Below are 24,712 nucleotides of genomic sequence, written 5' to 3'. Positions count from 1 at the left end.
AAGAATGTTGCATGGTTCGTCCAACATTTACAACTTTCGGAGGAGCTGATATGAGGTCCCGTTTGTGACAATATCGAAACCGAACAACACATAATATGGGGAATATTTCGTTGCCTGGTGTACAGAGTTTCTCAAAACACAACTAATCGAGCTAAGATTATCGTCCCACAGTCGATGAACCTCTTTAAAAAGTGACCTAATACCCGCTAAAATCGAACGATTGACACGTTCAGATGCGTTTGATTGGGCTGAGTATTTAGCAGTATATATATGGGAGATGCCTAAACTCGTGAGAAATGTATAGAATTTAATGCACTTAAATTGCCAGCCATTGTCACTAATTAATATTTCTGGCACTCCGTACAGGTGCAATATTTGGGTCAATAAAAATTCTTGAATTGCAGAGAAGGTAAATTTTCTTAGTGGGCAAAGCGAAAACTTATCTAAAACGTCTCCAATCGTGTCTGGCCAAAAGAAACTTCTCCTAATAAGGTCTAAGGTTTTAACATACATCCATGGCAAGCTGTGAGACCGTTGTGAAATCTGATTATTAGATTTTTTTCGCATATTCAAAGGTATCCACAGCTTCCACGTTTAATAATCTTGATCTGCATCACCGTTATAGTGCTCAGTCCGAATATATAAAAAGTTGTCAATAATTTGGTTGGTTGGGACAGAGCGTCAGGCACTATGTTGTCTTTTCCTTTACGTTGACTGAAGGTGAATTTGAAGCCATCTCGCAAATCTACCGATAAGATCTTGTTATTTCATTAACCAGACCAAGCTAGAATGATCGGTTATGATTTCAAAGGGCTGAAATTCAACATAGCACCTAAACTTCTTTAGCGCCTCTATGGGTGTTGAAGTCAAAAGCTTCTTGATGGCATTAAATGCTTCATCAGCTTCTTTTGTCCAAGAGAAGTTTTTTTTTGTTGAAAGAATCTCAATAATAGGATAGACTCTAGAAGAAAATTTCTCTATAAAGCGTTTATAGCATACAGAAAGACCTTAAAAAGACATTAAGATTCTTTGGAATTGGCCAGGAAAGAATACAGTCTACCTTATCCGGATCGGTCTTTAGACCTCCATGTCCTATAATATACCCTAAATATTTTGTTTCAGTCACGCAGAAGTGGGTTTTATTAACTTTAATGGTCAAATTTGCCTTCCTAAGTTGTTCGGTGATTCTCATTAGGATCATGATATGGGATAGAAAATCTTTAATAATCAGGTCATCGAGATGACCAAAAACGCATATTTTTAAGTCTGCAGGTATTAATTCATCCATCAGTCGACTCATGGTCTGAGGAGCGTTACACAGTGCGAATGGTATGACCACAAACTGGTACAGTGGTCTACCAGGGTCTGTGAACGCTGTCAGAGGTTTTGCTCGGTCTGTTACGCCGATTTGCCAGAAGACGTTTTTCAAATCAATCTTGGATATCAAATTGGCCTTGGGCAATCGGGCAAATATCCCATCAATTTTAGGAAGGGAGTGGGCATCCTTTATAGTGACCGAATTTATTTTTCGTGCATCCAGATACAGAGGACTTTATTGGGCTTGAGTACTAGCTTCATCGGACTACTCCAAGGAGAAGCGGAAGGTTCTATTACTCCTAAATCTAACATTCCTGCGATCTCTTTATAAATAATGTCTTCTACTGCCGGGGAAACAGGATAAATCTGTTGCTTGACTTGGCACCACCTACGTCAATGTCATGCTTAATCAAGCTGGTTCTATCTAGTCCTTGTTTCTCGGAGTTGTTAAATAATGCTTTGAAAGTTTCCAGTTGCTGAAGTTGGGTAGTAAAAGGGTATTGGCTTGGATTTGATCTTTCAGATTCTATATTTTCAAAATCGTACGACATTTCGGACTTGAAATCGGACAGGGAGAAAGTTGGAATTTCTTCCAAAAATCTACTCCTAGTATGAGACGCTGACTAAGCGATGGAACGATTAATATACGCAGATTTTCTGTATGATTGCGGAAGGAAACATTAATGTCAATGAACCCAGTGACCTTTTGCCGTTTTCCATCGACGGTTCTGACGTTAGACTTGAAGTCGTGAAATTCTGTTAGGTATGAAAAATCATATTGCGCTAATTCTGCATCTGACGTTTGCGCCAGTGTCTAAAAGTCCGAGTTCTTTAAAATGTAAAAAAAGGAAACCTTTGCGTAAAGCCTTTGATCCTGTGGACCATGGACAATACTGGAGATGATGTATTTGGAAATAATTTTTCTAGCTTTGGATCGTTTTGGCTTTCTACTTTTTTCCAAAATAATATCTGAATTTTCAAAAATTTCATCTCTTTTTCTAATCTGACCATCTTAGATGGTAAGGACGAATTGGATGATAATATATCTGGCAAGGGTTTTGAAAGCTAAAATTTTCCGTCGTCAAAATTATTACTGAGTTTTCATCTAAAATATTATATTTATTAAAGTCTGGATTGTTATTTTCGATATTAGACTGGTTCTGATGATTTGAATTCAGTTTTTGGATGCTATTGTAAGTTTTTTGAATGATGTTGTTGATGTAAGTTTTTTTTACCAAATTTTTTTTGGTTGTGCATCTTATTTGGCTTATAAGTATTCTCAGCTCCGCAGCCATAGCAAAAATGGTTCTTTCCTCTAAGCAATCTTCCCAAAAGTGACCAGATTCTTTGCAGTTCCAACATTTGAGTGCCGAAGTACCAGCTGTAATGTCATTTGACACATTAGAATCCATTGAAGTTTCATGATAGAAATCTAATTCTGCGACAGTTTTACGAGGATGTGTGTTACACATCGTTTGCCTTACAGGAAACTGACGTCGAGAACTCTCATCTTTTAACAGATTTTCACGCATCTGCACTAGCTTCCTGAGATGTGCAGAGAAAGGGACATAAAAACTTTCAAAAGTTTCTCAAAAAAATTTGGCAATACGAAATAAACATTTTTCAATAAAACTAACCAGTGTTGGCGAATAATTTCAAATCATCAGGGGCTATTGTCCGAGGCCGAGGAGTTGCAGACGTCGCAATAGTGACAAGATTGGATTTGGACAGAACTCCTACCCTCTAAACCAGTAACAGCATAACCTCAACAGTAGCCACACGTAAGTAATAATATGGATTCTCCCTCTCATCAGGTTGAACTACATAACCTCAACGTCACCAATGATGTATTATAAGTATCAACGGTAATATTCTATGGTGCCAGAACTGCAAAAAACCATACCACGAATCGTGCAGCAAAGTTTCTAAGCCAGCAGAAAAATTTGCGTGTGCCACGTGCCCCCAAAATTCCACCAAATATTGTCGGTCCATTGATGGTACACAGTCATCGTGGGACTCAAACAACTCAGCAAGCAGAAAATTCGCTCTTGCGTTAAAACGCTTAGATAAGGAGAGAGAACTAGCTAAAAAACGTGAGCAGGAATATCTGGCCAAAATATATCACTTGCTTCACGAAACGATGGATAATGAAGATTCACCAAATATACAGATAACGGCCGAACGAAGAACAATAAATGACGATGATGTTCAACAGAATATGGGTAACCTAACTTCAATCAACACGTCACACACCGCGCCTCTTATGACAACCAATCAATCTTACAGGTTTCCTACCAGTGGTCACGATTCAAACACATTTTATACATCCCGTTTCACTGAACCGATATTTAACCTGCACTCAACCAGATATCAAAATAATACAAATCAGAATCAAGCTGCAGCATATAACAGCTCTCAGCAACAACAATCGTTCATAATCTCTAGGCCGACGGACAGTGCTCCACAGCTAAACTTTGAAGAGCAACAGCCATCCACTCATCGAAGGCTTACACCTAGTCAACTGCAAGCCCGTCAAACCGTACCTAAAGAACTGCCCGCATTCTCTGGCTCACCGGAGGAATGGCCATTATTTAGTTCTAGTTATGACTGGTCAACATCTGTTTGTGGCTTGACAGACGCCGAGAACCTTATAAGGTTACAGCGGGCACTTCGAGGAGACGCACTGGAGTCCGTAAAACGAATACTAATCCACCCTTCATGTGTTCCCCACGCAATTTCAATTCTGAGAGTTCTGTACGGTCAGAGAACATATTGAATTCTCTCAAAAATAAAATCAGAGCACTGCCACAGCTAAACCCAAATAAAATGATACAATTACAAATTTTGCCGTTCAAGTTAAAGGTTTACAATCGACTATTGAAGCTTGTGGTTTGGATGATGATTTAAACAATTCGTCTCTGCTTTACGACCTTCTATCGAAACTCCCATCTTACTTCTAAATTAACTAAATTAACGGCAAAATGGCGAATTTAGTAGAGTGGATACTTGACATTAGATTATCAACAAGTACGGTAAACATAGGTAATGCATATACGCCCCCTTCATCTTCTTAACTTATTCGTAAAGAGAAAAATTCCTTTGTACATACCCATGTTGAGATGAAGAGAAAAAATGTTTAATATGTGAAAAAGAGTGTGATAACATAGCGAAATGCAAAACATTTGTCACAGCTGATCGAAAAACGAAATGGGAATTCGTTAAAAAGCTCCAATTATGCAAACATTGCTTAAAGAGGCACTCTCTTGTTTGCTATAACAAAAACAAAATGTGTATTGTTGATGGCTGTCACATAAAGCATCATGACTTACTGCATGGTGATAAACATAGCAACAATTCTAATACGAAGCCTAACATACAGACTGGAGATGGGAGAACAGCACCGAATGAGAAAATTGAGACAGTGACAGTGAGCATAATGTTAACTCCCATAACATAGGTAAACAGAGCATTCTCTTTAAAATCATACCAATAAAGATCTATGGGAACAACAACAACGTTGTATCAACATATGCTTTCAATTAGAATTAAAAGGGGAGATGGACCAGTTCTGTATGACGTGGACAGCAAATGTAAAAAGAACAGAGAATAACTCAAAACGATTCAATGTCAAAGTGATTGGTGAAAGTAATAAAACATTATATTTGGATGTACGGTCAGTAAAAGAATTAATGTTGCCAAACCAACCTCTTGACTATGAGTTACTGTGTAGTAAATTTGCATATTTAAAAGGTCTTCCAGTGGTAAGTTATTCCGATGCTAAACCTAAAATATTGATTGGCCTGAATAATGCAAATATTACGATTTCACAGAGGGTAAAAGAAAAAAACATCGCTTGGTTGGACAATTTTCGGGCCATGCCCCAACAATAACCCAAAAGCTTACAACATGCACATATGCGAATGCACGGAAAGAGATGACCAAATACAACAGATGGTGAAATTGTTTTATAATATTGAAAGTTTAGGCATGAAAATACTTTGTATTTACCAATTTTTCCAGTATTTAACAGGAATAAGCCCGGAAAGTGTAGAAATGTTCCAAAAAATGTACATTCGTGAAGAAGACCGCCATGTCCAGTGCTTTCTGTGGCGCAATTGTGAGAAAAATAGAGAACCAGATGTTTACATTACGAATGTAATGATAGTTGGTGCTTCCTGCGCACCATGCATCTCACAATACGTAAAGAATATGAATGCACCGAAATTTCAGATCCAACTACCACAGGCTGTTGCAGGGAATCACTATGTAGACGACTCTTTATATATTCAACGGATTCTGTTTACAAGGCCATACAAATAGCAAAAGAGACCCAGTACATACACAATAAAGGTGGCTTTAATTTGCGGAACTGGTGTTCAAACAAAAAAGAGGTAATCGATGAACTGGAAATGAATCAGCAGGACTCCGATAAACAACTAAATATTAGCTCGGACAGACAAACTGAAAAAATTCTCGGAGTTTTTTGGAAACCATCCGACGATACAATTGCTTTTAAAATCTCGCCTTATATTTGGAATAACGAAATTATTCGCGATGAAAAGCCTGTAACCAAACGTCAAATTTTGAAAATACTTATGACAATATATGATCCCTTAGGCCTCATCTGGAATTTTCTTATGTACTTAAAAACAATGAATGAAACAATAAAAGTAGAATGGGACCAGACGATTAATATTGAACAACAAAAAAAAAATGGTGCAAGTGGTTAAAATACCTACCAGAGCTGGAAAAGGTAAGCATGCCACGTTGTTACTTAAAGCAGGGATGCTCAAAACTAAAAATGAATGTGTATTGGTGCGAGAGAGTGAGCGTCCACCTAAAGAAATTTCAGTTAGCATTTGTGAGTTGTTGGCGCCAACTAATGCATAATGCTATTATTATTACAGTGTACTAGCGTATTATAAGGGGGAAATGTTTTGTATAAATACAAATATATAAATTTAATTTTCAACTAAAAGACACAAATAAAAAATTGAATTATTGTAAAAAAAAACACAATTCACTGGTTAATATAAAAATAATCAATATAAAAGTAGTCTAAATAAAAAATGGGGATTTAAGGCTTTTGAAGCAAGGAACATATTACCACATAATAAAAATATTAATATTTACATTTAAAAAATTAATTGTTAGCACATACTAAAATTCAAGACAATAAGCGGAGATTTTTTAATATTTTTTTCTTCAATGTTTAAAAATAAGAGAGACAAAAAAAAATCAAACCAAAATATAATAAGACTTCGATGTCAACAATTCATGCCTCAAAGGCTAAAACAAAAAAAAAATCATAAAAGTAGGTAAATAAATACTGATTAATATTTTCTTTAAAAATAAACAATAAATGAATTCAAGACATTTTGCATTATGTATCAATGAGAAGGATTTTTATCATATACTACCATTACTGAATAAATCATAACCCATCATTATTTTATAAGGTCCTCAATTAATATACTCTTGCAACAATTTCGTATCAGCATAATGCTGCGTAGTTGTGACGAGCTCAACCTATTCCGTTGTTTTGAGCAGAGATATTTTAAATCGGAAAATATTTGTTCACAAAAATATTTTGTTCCGAAGAAGGAAAGGCATTTATAAGAAACCTCTTTAATATGAGGGTATTCCGATGTCTTTATGTTTTTCCAAAATTTAGTGGGTTCCACTTCTATCGGACATTCCATTTTCACTCTATGGTAAATATTGTTTCAAATATGTTATATTCGGCATCTACGCATCTAATGCAAATAGCTAGCTGACAGACATCATTTATGTCTGTGCTCTCATCTAGTGCAAAAGAAAAAAATTCACAGCTATTTAATCTTTGAATTATAGCCGCTTGAACTAATGACCCTATTTGAACGCAATTCCGGGCAACAGTATGCCGAGATAGGGGCAGAGATTCAGCAAAACTAATACCATGCTTAATTTCAACCATAGTTTTATAAATAATATTCTTTATGTATGGACCATCCGAAAAAGGCCTCCCGTGACGTACAATATCTAGGCTAATTATCTTAGAAACGTGTTTCTTTAATGCTTTATCGACCTGACTCCTTTCATCTTCCTCATCCAACCATTCCCTTAACTTATTTAAAAAATATTGTTTTTTTAAAAAAATATTATTTTATGGTTGTAGCATTCTGGCATGTAGATACGCTGAAATGAAAGAATATAAATGAAACGATTGTTTCGCTGAGTGCATCAATGGTAACAATGCGTAGAGTCACACACGTCTTCATTCGTCGGTGTCTCATCGACGACTGATTCTTATTCTCATTGCGAGTTCGTGTTGGTTTGTTTATACTTTTTCGTTCGAGGCTGCCCATGGCTGACTTAAAGACATTCAGTGATTATGGGAATGCTGAATTACAATTACACACGTTCGTGGACGTCAGGCAAATCGGCTATGCTGCAGTGGCTTACCTTCGTATTTCTCTCAATGGAATATAGTCTGCTCATTGATTGGTTTAAAGACTAGAGTAGCGCCACTGCGTATGACATCAATGCCAAATCTAGAGCTTATGACAGCTCTTATCGGCTCTAGATATGCCAATAACATTATTCAAAGTCATTCCATTTCGTTAAAAAGATATACTTTTGGTGGGACTCCAGAACAGTCCTAAGTTGGCTGACAAATAACACCAAAATGTATCACCAGTTCGTTGCTCTTCGAGTAAGCGAAATTCTAGAGACCACAGAATTAAATGAATGGCGTTGAGTTCCAGGTAAGCAAAATGTAGCGGACGATGCAACTAAATGGGCCAAAAGGCCAGATTTATCAAATGAGAGTCGATGATTTACAGGACCTCAGTTTTTGTTGGATCCTACATCCATGTGGCCTAGATATGAGTCCGCAGAACTGGTCGGTCACATAAGTTCACATCAGGATGAAGAAATATTAATCGATGCGCAACGTTTTTCCAATTGGAACCGCCTTCTTAGATCTCTTGCGTATGTGGTGAAATACAAAAATATATTCAGGCAAAAAACAAAAACTGAACGTGAGCTTACATCGAAGGAATTATTTCATGCAGGATGCCTACTATTAAAAATGGCACAGCGAGAATTCTATTCAATGAAACCCAGAGGGAGCCGAATTACATTTTTGTTGATCACCCATTTTCACTCAAAATTTCATCATCAAAGTCAAGAAACGGTTGTCAATGAATTGAGTCAAAAATATTATATTCCACGAATGGGAGTCGCCGTAAAAAATACGATTAAACAATGTCAAGTATGTAAAATAAAAAAGAGCATGCCAATATGTCCACAAATGGCAGAACTTCCATCAGCTCGTCTCGTCGCATTTTGCCCACCCTTTACATATACTGGCGTTGATTTCTTCGGTCCATTAATGATTACAGTCGGACGACACACAGAGAAACGATATGGAGCTCTCTTTACTTGCTTAACATTAAGAGCAGTCCACATCGAAGTATTCAATACTCTGAACACCTCCTCCTGTATAATGACTATTCGAAACTTTATTTCCAGGAGAGGAACACCAAGAGAATTCTACGGTGACAATGGCACTAATTTTGTGAGCGCAGAGAAAGAAATTCGGACTGCAATAAATGATATGGATAAAAATGAGTTTCTTTGTAATTTCACCTCTGCAACAACAATATGGAAATTTAATCCCCCGTCCTCACCACACATAGGTGGTGCATGGGAAAGACTAGTAAGATCTGTTAAGACAGTTTTATACAACCTCCCCCCACTAGAGTACCAAGTGAAGAATTGTAACCAAGTATGCTTGCTGAGGTATAAACATTATTAACTCTCGACCTCTGGTGTATATACCAATCGACAATGAGAATGCAGAAGCGTTAACACCAAACCACTTGTTGTTGGGTTCATCTAACGGTATGAAACCTTTAGCAACATATGACGACACTGGCGTGGCTCTACGTAACCATTGGCTTTGTTCTCAACAATATGCAGATGCATTTTGGCGAAGGTGGGTTAGGGAATATTTACCCAATTTAACGTTGAGATCGAAGTGGCATGAAAAGTCAAAGCCTTGAATATTGGTGACTTGGTAATTGTAGTTGACCCGTCGAATCCTAGAAACGTGTGGCCTAGAGGAAGAATATTGGAGACATCTCTGGCAAAAGATGGGCAAGTGCGAAGTGCAAAAATAATGACATCCGCGGGTATATTGGTGAGACCTGCAAACCGGTTAGCTGTGCTAAATATGGCGAAAAAATAGGAGTATGTCTTCGAAAGCTTCTCGTCATGCTGAGATGGGGGGGTGGTGTTACTGCCACTGGCGATCAACGCACATCACGTCATCTAGTAACCAACATGAATAATTTCAAGTATTGTTTTAAGGAAATTCGATGTCATTTATCGATTATTCATAATTTTTGCTATATCCTCCATTACACTTTATTCCTTTTGTACTAAATTCTACAACAAGAAGATAGATTTTGAGTGCTCAAGCAAGCTCTCTTTCTTTTACAATAGTTCGTCAAGCAGTTAACATACTGCAATAAGAATTAATTATACCTGACGGTTTGAATAATGTATAATTATAATTAGTATGTATAATATATTTTATCCTAAAAAAATTGATTTACCTTAGGAATTAAAACACATGGTTGCGCCAAAATTTGGCAATACGAAATATACATTTTTCAATAAAACTAACCAGAGTTGGCGAATTAATTCAAATCATCAGGGGCTATTGTGAACACTCGGTGAAAATAATGCTCACGTTGTAAAAGATATAGAGACGCATTTATGTCTGTCAATGTTTCAGTACAAATAGAACAAGATTCGTTTATATTAGTTAAACCTAGAGTAAATGTATGAGGAGTTCGTGCTAGAGCCATTATAATTTTCTGATATTCAAATATATTCTAAAAAGTTCTAAATGACACTAGTGTTTTCATACATAGACATGGGGGACTAGGGAGATTTTGAATAATTATAAAAGAAAAGGTCTATGCAGCTGAAGGTAAAGCTTGTTGGTTCATATCATCGGGTCAAACCGAATGAAACCAATATATACTAATTAGTTTGATATAACATTAGACATTGAGTGCGTGGAGCAAATCAACAACGAATTCCGAGTATTATTCAAGATTCGATAACTAAGACTGCGATTATTGAAACATACTATTTTTACCACCTTATAGGATATAAAAATTAAAATAAGACTAAATTCACAGAAAAGTTTTAAAGATAGTAGTCGGTCAATATACTCGATCCTTTTGACATCAAGTAATTGAAAATCCTGATAACCTCTTCAAAGTATCCTCCGAAATAAAGCCTAAACTTAAATTTCCTATTATCTAGTTGAGCTCTACACAGTAATAAAATTTAAATAGGCCGCAACAGCACAGTCAAATTGTACTTATAGAGCCCAACGTTGGGCGCCATTTCTGTAATGAACATACTAACCAATAAATGATATGACTGTTGGTAAGGTGTTACTACCAGGGTTCTGTCGAAAAGAGGACTGCGGGTGCCATTGATCAGCTATGCTTCAGTCGGGTAGGGTGTTATCGTCCTTCTCCACAGAACTAATATTATTACAAAAAATATTCTAGACTCCCTTCTTAGTAAGAAATTTAAAAGAATGAATGAATCAAAAAAAAAAAAAAATGAATCAAAAAAAAAAAAAAAAGACTTCCCCCAAAAAGATAGTGTACCTATTCTACTCTTTAATTCATTTCTTACGTCTCTGTTGTTTTGAGAGGCTTATGCATCTTTACCCACCCATACATTGGTCCTAATAGTGTGGAAAAACTTATTATAGGAACCCATTATTTTATTGGACCTAGATTGTCCCTACCACATCCTTAGTATGAAAACACTGTATTTATATTTACCAGTACATGTTAATTCTGGCTAATATTTATTCAAAGCAAAATGTTTATATTAACTTATAGTAACTAGAAAAATGTCTCAAATATTGAAAAAATAAATATTAAAATTACAAGTACACTATTGGCGTTTTTGTACATATGAGTAATTCCCTTAGTCTAAATGTATTTCAAATTAAATTCCCTCCAATAGTAATGTACAAAAATAGTAGTCTAAAAAATTATTTCTTAAATATCAATATATTACAAAAACCATAGTCTAAATAATTCAAAAAGGTGTAAACCTAAAACGATAAGCAAAAAAATTGATAATATGCAGAAATATCAGATAGATGTAGCAAAATTTTTCAACAACAAAAATATAATGTCCAAAAAGCACTCATTTTACAAAATTATGCACTTCATACTCACCCAACAGCAGAAACGTTGAAGGCCTCCAAAGTATTGTGTTGTGTAATTATGATATTGGTGTGATTGTGTTGCTCTAAAGCCACAAACAAATGGGGTTTGATCAAAACATTTTTACTTGTAACTTGCGCGCACATGTAATTACTTCATTATCTGTATTTCTGCAGCTTAATCAAGAAGTATGATCTAACGACACGATTTTTGATGTTAATTAGGGTGGTTTTAAGGAAGATGATGTTGTGATATAAGTATTAACGACTGCCTTTTTCTCCATATCATTAAATTTATTTAGGAAATAACAACAAAGCTTTGCTAAGACAAAATTTCTTGGTTTTTTAAACCCAATAACAAATCGACTTGTCCCTTTGATTCTAGGGAATCCAAGATTTTCTCTAAAGTAAGACAAACTTAATATCGATCCTAAGAGAACTAAACACATGAGATGACATACACAGATTAGCAGCATCGGCAGTTCAGTTAAATTCGGTTTACGAAGAAGTAAAAAGAGAACTTCGCTCGCTTTATAGGTCGAAGAGGATGTCCAACAGTTATGAAAAATATTGAAATAGCTCCATTAACACAACCGCTGGAATTAGCAAAACATGGAATTTCCGACTCAGGTGTTTTACTATAAATCTTTGGAAACGACTTACAATCATTTCACAAATTGTTGTCATAGATGGAAAACTGAATGTAGATTTGGCATAATTTATAGAGCAAAATGATTAGAGCTGCACACATCAAAACTATTATCGGTATAAGTAGTCGATCCCTAACTATAGTTGTCAAGCTTCTTACTGAATGGCTAGATGGGTCCAATTTAAAAAAGAAAAAAAAAAAATAAAAAAACATCTTCTCACTAACATATATGGCGGCCTAAAAATGTAAAAAATCGAGAGAAACACATTTACGATTGAAATTTGACCCAAATTAAAAAAATATTATTACACAACAATATAACTATCCCAAAGTATGGGTCGCCAGTGGGGTGGCCGTGACCTCTTTATATATAATCGTAAGACCACTCTGCCCGACATTCCAAAAAGTTAAAATTTTTAATGCGTAATATTCGTTTCATTTCTTTTGTATCAATACTCATATATTGTGTATATAACATCGCATTGTATATAAATAGTTAAACATTATTATTTTGTAGTCTTTAAGAAGAACTCAATAAAGGAAGAACTTTAAACTTGAGTTGCCTAAAAATATTTGGATATTTTTTTCGCTTTTCTGGGAACCCATCGTAGGATTCCGTGTGAAGAACGCAATTCTTCATCTTCCTTCGAGCGTTCCTATTTAACACTAGATTTGGAGTGACTAATATATCCCATCGTCATTCTTATAAAAAAATTTAAATTGCTGGCATTAATCCAGAAAAAAGAGTTCCCAAAACTGAAGTATAGTCTGGTCTACCGTTGTTATAAAGGAAAAACTTACAAAACAACGACAACCTGTCAACAACATTAGACCTCCTCAGAATGGGACGAGAAATTCCTAATTGTTGTTTTATAATTGAAATGAAAAATTATCTGAAAAGGTATTCCGAAGTAGAGCCAGTCTTGAGGATATTTAAACGTAACAAAGAAATGAGAGAAAAGTCATTTTAATAGGTGTAATTTCAGGTATTTACAATGAAAACTTGTGTTGTCAATATATTTGATAATTTGGTACTATCGACAAATTTAATTTTCTCCAAGCACATCATAAAAAAAAAAAATAATCAACTCGAAAAATCAATCGGAAGAAGAAAATAACAGTTTTCACCTTTTGGCATAAAACTATCGGCAATATCGATGGTTAATGATTTTCCATAAAAAAAAAACCGTCGAAAAATAGCGCTCAAATAAAAATCGTTTTATGGGGTTATACGAAGAGGCATTCCGTCCAAGGTAACGACCAGAGGGGATCAGCGCTGGTAGAGCAGATTACCGCTCCACATTCTGCACGGTTAATGAGGATGCTCCCACCCGAATAAGAGGAGATTGTCATACTTCGCCAGCGCTGTCAGAGCAGATTGACTGCTCCACATTCAGCACAGTTAATGAGGATGCCCCCACCAGAATGTCATATGTCGGATTTTCCGAGACATCATCAAAACTACAGCCGCTCGCTATATACCTGCTGGTCAATTACCCAAAATAAGACCAAACTTCCCAGCGGAGGTAGCGGGACAAGCAAGTGTACATGAAAATCTCCATCGTTCCAACCCTACTGATGCCAGAATCAGTGAATTGACAGTTGAAGTCAACCGGTTTGTACAGGAGCACAAGAAGAAAAAGTGGCTAGATCACCTGAAGTTTTGCAACATTGGAACCGCTCTCGAACCATGGAAAATAGAATGATGGGCTTCAGTCACCGACGGACCTCACCGATGGGCCTCAGTTAACCGACAATTTTTCGAGCACCCCGAGATCGATAGGACGAAGCGATGAGTACTACGTCGTAGCAGTAGTGGAATTTTCTAAGTCATTTTTTGAGTTACCGACAAAAATCGGTAAAATTAAAATGCTTATAATTTCGATAATTTACGATTTTTTCCGTTTAGTTAGCGACGAAGTCAAAATGGTCGCTAATGCTATGTTCGCATTGCACTTTCAATCAAGTAGTTCGCTCTTAGAATTAGGTACACGAATTAACCCGTTCATGCTGCACGATTCGTAATCCACAGTAAAATAATTCCTTTTTCCAAAAATTTTGTTTGTTGATTTAAATGGGAATTTATAAGAAAATATGTATATGAAATTCTGACAAATATGAATAGAAGAACAAATTTTGTTCTCCCAAAGATTTGTTATATTATTAATTTTACAATTTTCATTCATGCTTTTAACGTTTTGTCTAAATGTTGTTGCAAAATGGTCAGGCTTAATCCCTTTATTGTTGTTTTTATTATTGTTTGTTTATTAGTGGAGAACGATGGTAATGTTTACCAGGGGGTAAGACAGGGAATACTTAGGTTTCGGAAAGAGCCACCAATCCTCATCAGTTCCCTCGTTTTTTGCCTGGGATATTCTCCCCAGAAGTTCCATTCAAATGACACTAGTAAAGATCTCTTTCCGCCGTGGAGTCACCACCACAGTTTACGATGGGTGATGTTGCAAATACCATCCAAAACGCTAAGTCATTCCAACCGTTAGGCGCAGACGGAATCTCAATGGTAATGTTGAAACAGTTGGATACACCGGGAGTTGAGTACCTGACAAAAGTTCTTAACCCGTCGTTAGCCACCCACATCGTTCCTGAAGCCTGGAAAATGTGGCGGGTATTCCCGCTACTGAAGTCAGGCAAGGATGCCAGGAAAGGATAACAGCATAACATTCGAGAATGATAGTGGACCGGATTGAAGATAAACAACACACAAATTGTAAACAAAGTGTAAAGCGACAATTACGGAAGAATGTGAAACCAAATTACAACTAATGGGGCCCGAGATCTCTCGTTTTTTGGAGTTCAAGACGTTTTCTGCGAAACTTCTGAATCAATTGGATAGATACAAATTGTATTTTTTATTTTCACATATTATAAATTTAATACAGATATTTGCGATCCAATTCGTCGTGTTCGACGAAATGCAAGATGCCAACGAAAGCGTCACACAATGCTTCACTTAGAGAAGAAAAATTAAAATTGCAAATCTTGTTGAAGTATACTACGCTGGTGAGAAATTTTTGGTTCGAATATTGCTAGATGCAGGTTCCGAGCGATTTTTTTTTTGTCAAAAGTGATTCAAATAAATTTCACACGGAATTACTACATCTCCCTGAAGATGGATGTAATAATAGTTTTAAAGTTATCGCATTCTTTATTATTAAAGAATTGAAGATTGATAGTTTAATTGGGATTTCGCCACTGATGATTATAAAACTTCGCTGATTGATATGACTATTGGACGTGATTATTTACCGAAGATTAGTAAGAAGTTATGGGTCAAAGAAAACTGCAAGTAAATACTTTTTTATTAATGTTCCTCTTTCTGGTCAAACTTTAATAGCAGATTTGAGGCAGATTTTAATTTCTTGCCTATTTTACGAATTAGTTTTCACCAATGACAGACATATATTGATGCTTCCGAAAGACAGAAAATACCGTAAAGACGTGCCAATTGGCCCGTGTCTTCTTAATGAAGATTTTCTGAAATTTGCTCAAACCAGTACTACTAAAACCTAAGGAATTCATTGGAATGCAAAAATGATACGTATTTCTATAAGTGCCGGGGTTAATAGCATCCTGGTTATTATTAAAGGAGATATTCTGTCGGTTATCGCGAGTTTATATGAAACACATGGCTCGATAGAACCCATTATAGTAGTCGCCAAGCTACCAAGGAATGAAGCAGTTCGTCCCAGTATTATGGCATTCTGGAAAAATCCTTACCTTACCTCACCAAACATGGCTGAACTTGAAATATGTAGGTGAAAAAGATATTCTCCTAAAGCAGTAGTACAGGCACATGTGGATACCTCCGAGAAGGTATACTATGCAGTAATGTACATACGAGTAGAGCACCCAAGTGGAGAGACGAACAGCAAAATAGACCCACTTAAGAGTCTAATAATCCCAAACACGTCAGTCATGTCTGAATAAAATTTGGTATTTACTTTACTATGGTGATTCTATTTTCTATAGCAGACCCATTTTGCGAAGCGAAAACACATACGCTGTTTGGTTAGCTTCAACTCTCAAACCAATTACACTTTGTAACTCATTTTTGGATCAATTACCGACTAAAAAGCAAGTGACGAGCTCAATTTACGATATTCTGTCTCTCGGTTACGGGGAAGTAAACTTGCCTGTTTGACAAAACTCAAAAAAAAAAAACATACATTTTATTAAGATAGAGTAGGGTTCATAGGAACATAAGTGCTTAAATGACATCTCCCTCAAGGAAAAAAATTCGGAAAGTTTGATGACTGTATATCTGTGTGCCTGTCGTATTGAGGATAATAAGTGTGCATTCATTTATATATTCTTATGCCCTCCACCATACTATGGAGGGTATATAAACTTTGTCATTCCATTTGTAACTCCTCGAAATACTCCTGTCAGACCCAACAAATAATATATATATATATATATATATATATATATATATATATATATATATATATATATATATATATATATATATATATATATATATATATATATATATATATATATATATATATATATAATCCTAATAAGCGTAGAATTCTAAGTCCATTTAGTTGTTTCCGTCTGTCTGTTGTAATCATGATATTTTTCGAACAAATTGAGGCAGAAGGCTAAAATTTGGCACACACTTTTTTTGACAGAAGGCAAGTTAAAAATGTAAATGGGTCAGGTTTTCGTATAGCCCCTATATAACGGTACCTCCCGAGATTCGGTATCTTTACGATATTTTTAGCCCCATTATTCAGCGGAATTGTGTTAAATTTTGTATAAGAAGATCTTAATGGGTACTACAACCTAAAATTCGCTTTTGAAGGAAGCTGGACTGACTCTGGTCTAGAGCATCTCAAACTGATAGCCAGTACTCACTTTCCAAACTGCACTGATGTTGCAAATGACCGAATGGTAGATCGGTTTAGTCAGCATCGTGGGATGGAGGACGTGAGTCTGACTAAGAGGATTGTAAGCACTCCCAAGTTTTTGTGGGCTATAAACTCATTCAAACCTTTCAAGTCACCGTGCTCGGATGGCATTATTCCCTCCATGTTACAGCATGCATCAACGGAGGAAGGGCTGGGAAATCAAGTCATGTACTTCCAAAAGACTACAGACCTATCAGACTCTCGTTTTTTCTATTTCTAATAGATATTGAGATTAGATCTCTACCACCCTTAAATTCGTTGAGCACAGCTCAGCATGCTTACACGAAAGGCAAATCTGTTGAGACAGCGGAACACGACGTCTTGGGTTACGTAGAGAAGAACCTGAATAACTCGTGTTTCGAGGGGGCCTTCAACAATGTCACACTTGAGGCAATTCATAGTTCTCTTGCAAAACTTAGTATACCACCACTCCTAGTTTAATGGACTGATGTTATGCTCAGCAGCAGGATCATCAACTCAAGCATCGGGGAGTGTTCTGTTAGTAAAACGGTCAATAGGGGCATTCCGCATCATTACTCTGTCTCCACTACTTTGGCTATTTGTGATAAATGATATTTTATCGAGCTGGAACAAAGCGGAACAATGATCGTGGCTTACGCTGACGATGTGGTTTTGTTGATTGCTGGGAAAATCGCTGTTTCAGACATTATGCAGGGGGCTATAGTTAAACTTTCCAGACGGACTTGTCGTGAACCAATCTAAAACTAAGCTCTTACTTTCTACAAGGAGGCGAAAAATCCCCAATTTTTCGCTACCAATGCTGGATGGTGTTATGCTAAGCCTGTCTTCGGAAGCCAAGTATCTCGGTACCACCCTAGACCAGAAATTAAACTGGAAGAGAAATATCGAGGAGTGAGCGAAGAGGGGCTTAATTGCACTTTACTTCTGCAAAAACTCCATAGAACTGGGGACTTAAGCCTCATATAATCAAGTGGTTATATGAGTTAGTCGTCCGGCCAGTCCTAACCTATGGAGCGCTACTTTGGTGGCACTCTATAGGGAAAACTGCCTTCAGTAAAAGCATTGATAAAGTCCAAAGAGTTGCATGGCTCCTAATTACAGACGCGATTAGGAACGCACCCCAATCAACTTAAAACCCTTAAGTACATTTGTAGAGGAACAAGCTGCTAGGTGTGCCCTGCGACTCAGTGAACTGGGTCAATGGCGGAGTCAGTCCTTTGGACACTCCGTCATTCTCAAGTATGTGTAGAACATAGGAAATCAGGCTATAGCCAATGATTATATATCACCTAGGCAAAGCTTTGAATTACTTGATATCCATATATCTAACAGAGACGTCTTGATCCGCAATATTCCACCTTTTAATGGTATAGCTATCCATACAGATATGTCAAAGATGGAAAGTGGAACGGGAGCTGGGGTTTTCTGTCTTCTTCTTCTATCAAAGCCTAAGTATCCAAAGGTCCTTCAAACAAAACAACGACTGCAGCGATTTTCCGGCAGAAATCTTTGCTGTCTGAAAGGCTACTGGCAAACCGAATCAATGAGCTGGATGTACCGGTGACTAATGTTCTAAATTCTTTTACAATCAAATCTATGGCAGTTCTGGATTGCAGGAATGCTCTGGAATTTCTTAAGTCGTATGTCAAAATCTGTTGGGTCCCCGGACACTGCATCATATCTGACAATTAATCGGCTGCTGAATTGGCCAGACGCGGATCTGAGTTAGTAGGACGACACGCTGATTACACCGCGGATACAAACATACGACCTTCTCTATTCCTATATTTTTAAATTCACGCTTCTTCTTCACTATTCGTTTCTTACCTTTTATTATTTTATTCTACTTCTTCTCTAAATTAGGATGAACACAATGGAAAAATAGGTCACCGAGTGGAGTGGTTGTTTGCACAACGCATCCTTTAACCAAACCTAACCTAACCTAACCTTCTTTCTCCATTTGTCTTCATACACAGTACCTAAATAAATCAAAATGAGTAAAACACGAGCCAACCACGATCTGCTCAGAAAAAATCGTTTCATGTGCCATCTTTGCCAGTGTCCGCACCAATTCTTATTGTGCAAATGTGTCCATGGCGGAGCACATGGTTGCTTTTCGATGGCGTAAATATTGCATGAAGTGCTTACTGGAACTTGTTTTAGCGATCTAGTGCCTCCACTGCCATTAATTCCTCCACACTCTATTGTATGTAAACCCCAAGCTCCGCGACCAACTCCTACCAAGAAATGTCTCGTCGGTTTTGAATCTCGGTCAGTATTTCCGTAGCCGTCTTTCTTAAAGGCAGCATCTTATTGCGCTATTGGACTCATCAGCCTAATCCTCATTACCTTAATTAAGAGGAATAGGGTAAGTATGCTCTAGTTCGAATAGATGTCAGCTGGATTCGGGTTCGCTAGTAAGCTGCGTATCCCTGGGTTTCGCCGATAAACATAGACTTGCACATTCACCCTTAAATCTAGGTGTGACTCTTCTGTCAAGATTAAGGACATGACTCCATCCGATTCACCACCCGTATTCTTTTCGTCGACCCCGCGTTCCAGAAATCTGCCGTAATAATAATAGGAGTATATCTTTATCCGAGGGTTACTTCGAAGAGCGTTTATTTACACATATACTTGCTACTGTTTAGAGTGCCATATTCGGATGGGCAATCTATGGCTCTTGTTCGAACTAAGTGCAATCGTTTTGTTTGTTACAAGCTCTTCTCAACAATATTGTTTTTACCCCTCCCCAAAAGCACAAACTTGCTCTTTTTCAGCAAGTTTAGTTTCCAGTGGCTATGAACGGAACTATTATACATCTCAGAAGTGTTTACTGTATCCTGGTACCGACACCTTCACAACACCTTTAAATTTCATTTTTTTTTTCAGAATAATTTATCCCTCGTTTTTTTGTAATTTCTCCTGTGGCAGAAGACTGCTCAAATAGGTTCATTATATCCTATATCATTAATATGTTCCATATACATTTTTTAACAGAATATGTTCAAATTTTTTACATATACAGCGGCACCTCCGAATATTTTGTACCTTGGTCAATTTAACTACAAACATTAACAGTATAAGTTCAAATTTTGAACTAAAAGCTCGGAATAAATAATAAGCAGAAGGAAACTGGTACCATCGACCTTACGTTATTTTTATACCCTCCACCATACTATGGAGGGTATATTAACTTTGTCATTCCGTTTGTAACTCCTTGAAATACTCATGTCAGACCCAACAAAGTATACATATTCTTGATCAGCGTAAAATTCTAAGTCGATTTAGCGATGTCTGTCTGTCTGTTGTAATCACGCTATCTTTCGAATAAATTGAGATAGATGGCTAAAATTTTGCACACATGTTTATTTTTCCAGCAGGCAGGTTAAGTTCGTAAATGGGCCATGTGGGTCAACGTTTTCATATAGCCCCCATATAACGGTACCTCCCTATATTAGGTATTTTGATGATTTTAGGGACATTTTTCACTGGCATTGTTTCAAATTTGGTATTTGAAGTTCAAAATGGATACTACACCCTAAGACAGAAAATTGTCTGTGCAGGTCCACGTCTTCGTATAGCCCCCATATAACGGTACCTCCCTATATTCGGCATTTTGATGATTTTAACGACATTATTCACCGGAATTGTTTCAAAATTGGTATTTGAAATTCGTAATGAATACTACAGTCTAAAATAGAAAATTGTCTGTGTAAGTCCATGTCTTCGTATAGCCCCCATATAACGATACCTCCCGATATTCGGTATTTTGATGATTTTAACGACATTGTTCACGGGAATTGTTTCAAATTTGGTATTTGAAGTTCGTTATAGGAACTACAGTCTGTGACAGAAAATTGTCTGTGCGGGTCCAGGTCTTCGTATAGGCCCCGTATATCAGTACCTCCCTATATTCGGTATTTTGATGATTTTAGCGACATTATTCACCGGAATTGTTTCAAAATTGGTATTTGAAGTTCGTAATGAATACTACAGTCTAAAATAGAAAATTGTCTGTGTAAGTCCATGTCTTCGTATAGCCCCCATATAACGGTACCTCCCGATATTCGGTATTTTGATGATTTTAACGACATTGTTCACGGGAATTGTTTCAAATTTGGTATTTGAAGTTCGTTATATGTGACAGAAAATTGTCTGTGCGGGTCCAGGTCTTCGTATAGCCCCCATATAACGGTACCTCCCTATATTCGGCATTTTGATGATTTTAGCGACATTATTCACCGGAATTGTTTCAAAATTGGTATTTGAAATTCGTAATGAACACTACAGTCTAAAATAGAAAATTGTCTGTGTAAGTCCATGTCTTCGTATAGCCCCCATATAACGGTACCTCCCGATATTCGTATTTTGATGATTTTAACGACATTGTTCACCGGAATTGTTTCAAATTTGGTATTTGAAGTTCGTTATAGGAACTACAGTCTGTGACAGAAAAATTGTCTGTGCAAGTCCATGTCTTCGTATAGCCCCCATATAACGGTACCTCCTGATATTCGGCATTTTGGTGATTTTAACGACATTATTCACGGGAATTGTTTCAAATTTGGTACTTGAAGCTCAAAATGGATACTACAGCCTAAGGCAGAAAATTGGCTATGCAGGTCCACGTCTTCGTATAGCCCCCATATAACGGTACATCCATATATTCGGTATTTTGATGATTTTAGCGACATTATTCACCGGAATTGTTTGAAAATTGGTATTTGAAGTTCGTAATGAATACTACAGTCTAAGATAGAAAATTGTATGTGCAAGTCCATGTCTTCGTATAGCCTCCATATAACGGTACCTCCCGATATTCGGTATTTTGATGATTTTAACGACATTATTCACCGGAATTGTCTCAAAATTGGTATTTGAAGTTCGTAGTGAATACTACAGTCTGTGACAGAAAATTGTCTGTGCGGGTCCAGGTTTTCGTATAGGCCCCATATATCAGTACCTCCCCATATTCGGTATTTTGACGATGTTAGGTACAATACCCACCGAAATTGTTTGAAATGTGGTATTTGAAGTTCGTAATGGATGCTACAGCTTGTGACAGAAAATTGTCTATACTGGTCCAGGTCTTTGCACAGCTGCAATTTAACGGCACCTCCTTATATACGATATTTTGATGATTTTAGCTACATTATTCACCGTTTATTTCAAGTTTCCAATTTGAATATGGTAATGGCTTATGACAAACAATGCCTATGTATGTCCACGTCGTATAGACCCCAATATAACGGCTATATTCGGTATTTTTAAAATTTTAACAGAATTTTTTTAGGATTTTATTTTTTAAAAATTTCCAAATTCGTTGCAAATGGTGGAGGGTATTAAAAGTTCGGCCCGTCCGAAATTTCCAAATTTGTGCAAATGGTGGAGGGTATTAAAAGTTCGGCCCGGCCGAACTTAGTGCTTTTTAACTTATTAAGTTTTAAAAACTGGAGTGGACACAATTTTACTTTTATTTTACTCTTTACCTAATGGTGAACAGTATTAAAAGTTAAATCCTTAACGCATTAACACCCAATCCAAAACATAACAATCGAATAAAAATGTGATTAAAATCGTCAGAATACCTTATAACGTGGATCTGTATATTCAATGTTGCCACCTCAGAAGAAAAACCCATTACAAACCATAAAAGTGTGGATTAAATCATCAAAATAACATATACCAGGAGGTACCGTTTTATAGGACCTATAATAAAACGTAAACCTATATAGACAATTTTTTTGCCACAACAGATAGAACCTGTATACTCTAAATACGCAGTTTTAAAGAATTCCGCTGGAAAATCGGGCTTAAATCCTCCAAATTCCGATTGTCGCGTGGTACTGTTATATGGGGGATATCTTAATTCGTTCGAACGGTAGCGTGATAACAACAACCGTACGGATAGATGGACATCGCTAAAACGACTTAGAACTTTACGCTGATAAAGAATATGTTTGCTTTGTTTATTCTAACATCGGTATTTCGAGGAGTTACAAACGGAATGACAAATTTTATATACCCTCCATAGCATTGCGGAGGGGATAAAAAGGGAATAAAGTCACTAAGTGTGTATCAGCTAAAAATCTGCATACAGTAGGCCACGTATATGAGCACACGCAATATCAGCAAAAAAACAGATGTAAGAAACTGTTTTCAAAACACTATGTCATTTATCATATTTTTCACAGAAAAATTATTTGTACAAATGACTCTACATGTAACCCATAAGACTGTATCAAACTTCAAATTCTATCGTAATTTTTGCGAGGTTAAGAGCAAAATATTTTAGTCCCTTTGTGTATGGTTGAAGCTTTATATAATAGACCCTTAAAATTAGCCTGGGAACCCAAAATCGTTTTAGGATTTTGATCTACTAACCGAATGCTATCCACTTAGAACTTCCCAACTCCCAGGTTGTCAGTACTCGCTATTGCGCATAGTCCCCCGTATATAATAGTTCCTGCGATTTAAGTGTCTTGAAGGTTTCGGAAGAATTTGCAAAGAATGTGAATCCTTTTGTTACTAAATTTTCAATTCGATCTATCATTTTAAATAGTCCGCATATTTCAGTCACTTATTATACTCGTTATTTCACTATCCCAATGAATTTTTCATTTTGAGTTATCATTGAAAGGATCATTGCCATATAAAGAACGTAGGTTCTGATATGAGGCCATTTTTTTTTTTTTTTTTGACCAGTTTTGTTTACATCTTCCAGTTGAAGAACGATGTAGGACCTGAGTTGGAAAGCTAGATGCACTATTATGCACTAATTTCACTTTATTTACTTTACATTCAAAATTCAAAGCAAAAAATAAATAAATAAAATATTTGCAAACATATTTACATTAAACATGTCAAATTGGAAAAAACTGCGAAAAATTAAAAAAGAGTCTGCTGAAAAAGATATAATTAACGTTGATGGAGTCAAGGAATATGGTTGGTTGGCTTGTTGGAAATGTTGTCAAGAAATGTATGGATGATAGTTGTAAAGGAAGAAATAGCCAGGTTGTAACATAAGAATAACTGGGTAGTGATAACGCTATCCAAAGGAAAGAAGACAATAGAATGCCTATGGATATTTCAAATAAAGTGCGACAACCTGAACAAGCCAAAGTATAAAGCAAGGGCAGGAATATACACATTCATTCGGAGAAGACTTTGACGAAACATTCCCACCAGTGGGGAAGGACTGTGAAAAGAGTGATACTTGTTTATATATTAAGAAGGTGAACAGTGGCATTATTTAAGATATCCAAACTGGTAATAACCCAAAATTAGGAGAAGGAAAACGTTGGCAAATTCCAATGGATTCAGAGTCTCAGGCGTTTCCATTTTATGTCGAAGGTTTAAAATTCCCAGAAAGTGTGACTGGAAATCTGCTAAGAACGTCGTTAGATATTTGAAGGAAAAACCGCAAAGAAAATTAATAAATATATCGGATTGGGATGTTGAAATCAAATGCTATACGGATTTAAATTGGACAGGGGATCATAAAGATCGAAAATCAACAAGTTTATCTAATTTTGCTGGATTGCAACGCAATTTCTTGATCCTTAAAAAAAG

At 36.5% G+C, this 24,712-nt stretch overlaps 1 protein-coding gene and 1 long non-coding RNA gene across 4 annotated transcripts in view; both read left to right on the top strand.

Moving 5' to 3' along the window:
• Positions 1-24,712, top strand: part of LOC101894303 (protein fuzzy homolog) — a 134,865-nt gene that overhangs the window by 82,758 nt on the left and 27,395 nt on the right. The gene's annotated exons all lie outside the window — the stretch shown is intronic.
• Positions 4,268-7,020, top strand: LOC109614473 (uncharacterized). Its single transcript, XR_002195562.2, has 3 exons — positions 4,268-5,078; positions 5,148-5,271; positions 5,338-7,020. It is a non-coding gene; the product is annotated as an uncharacterized LOC109614473 (long non-coding RNA).

Source organism: Musca domestica, unplaced genomic scaffold (genome assembly GCF_030504385.1).
Source record: "Musca domestica strain aabys unplaced genomic scaffold, Musca_domestica.polishedcontigs.V.1.1 5, whole genome shotgun sequence".
Lineage (NCBI taxonomy): Eukaryota > Metazoa > Arthropoda > Insecta > Diptera > Muscidae > Musca > Musca domestica.
Note: the sequence above shows the minus strand (reverse complement) of the source record. Positions and strands in the feature narration are given on the sequence as shown.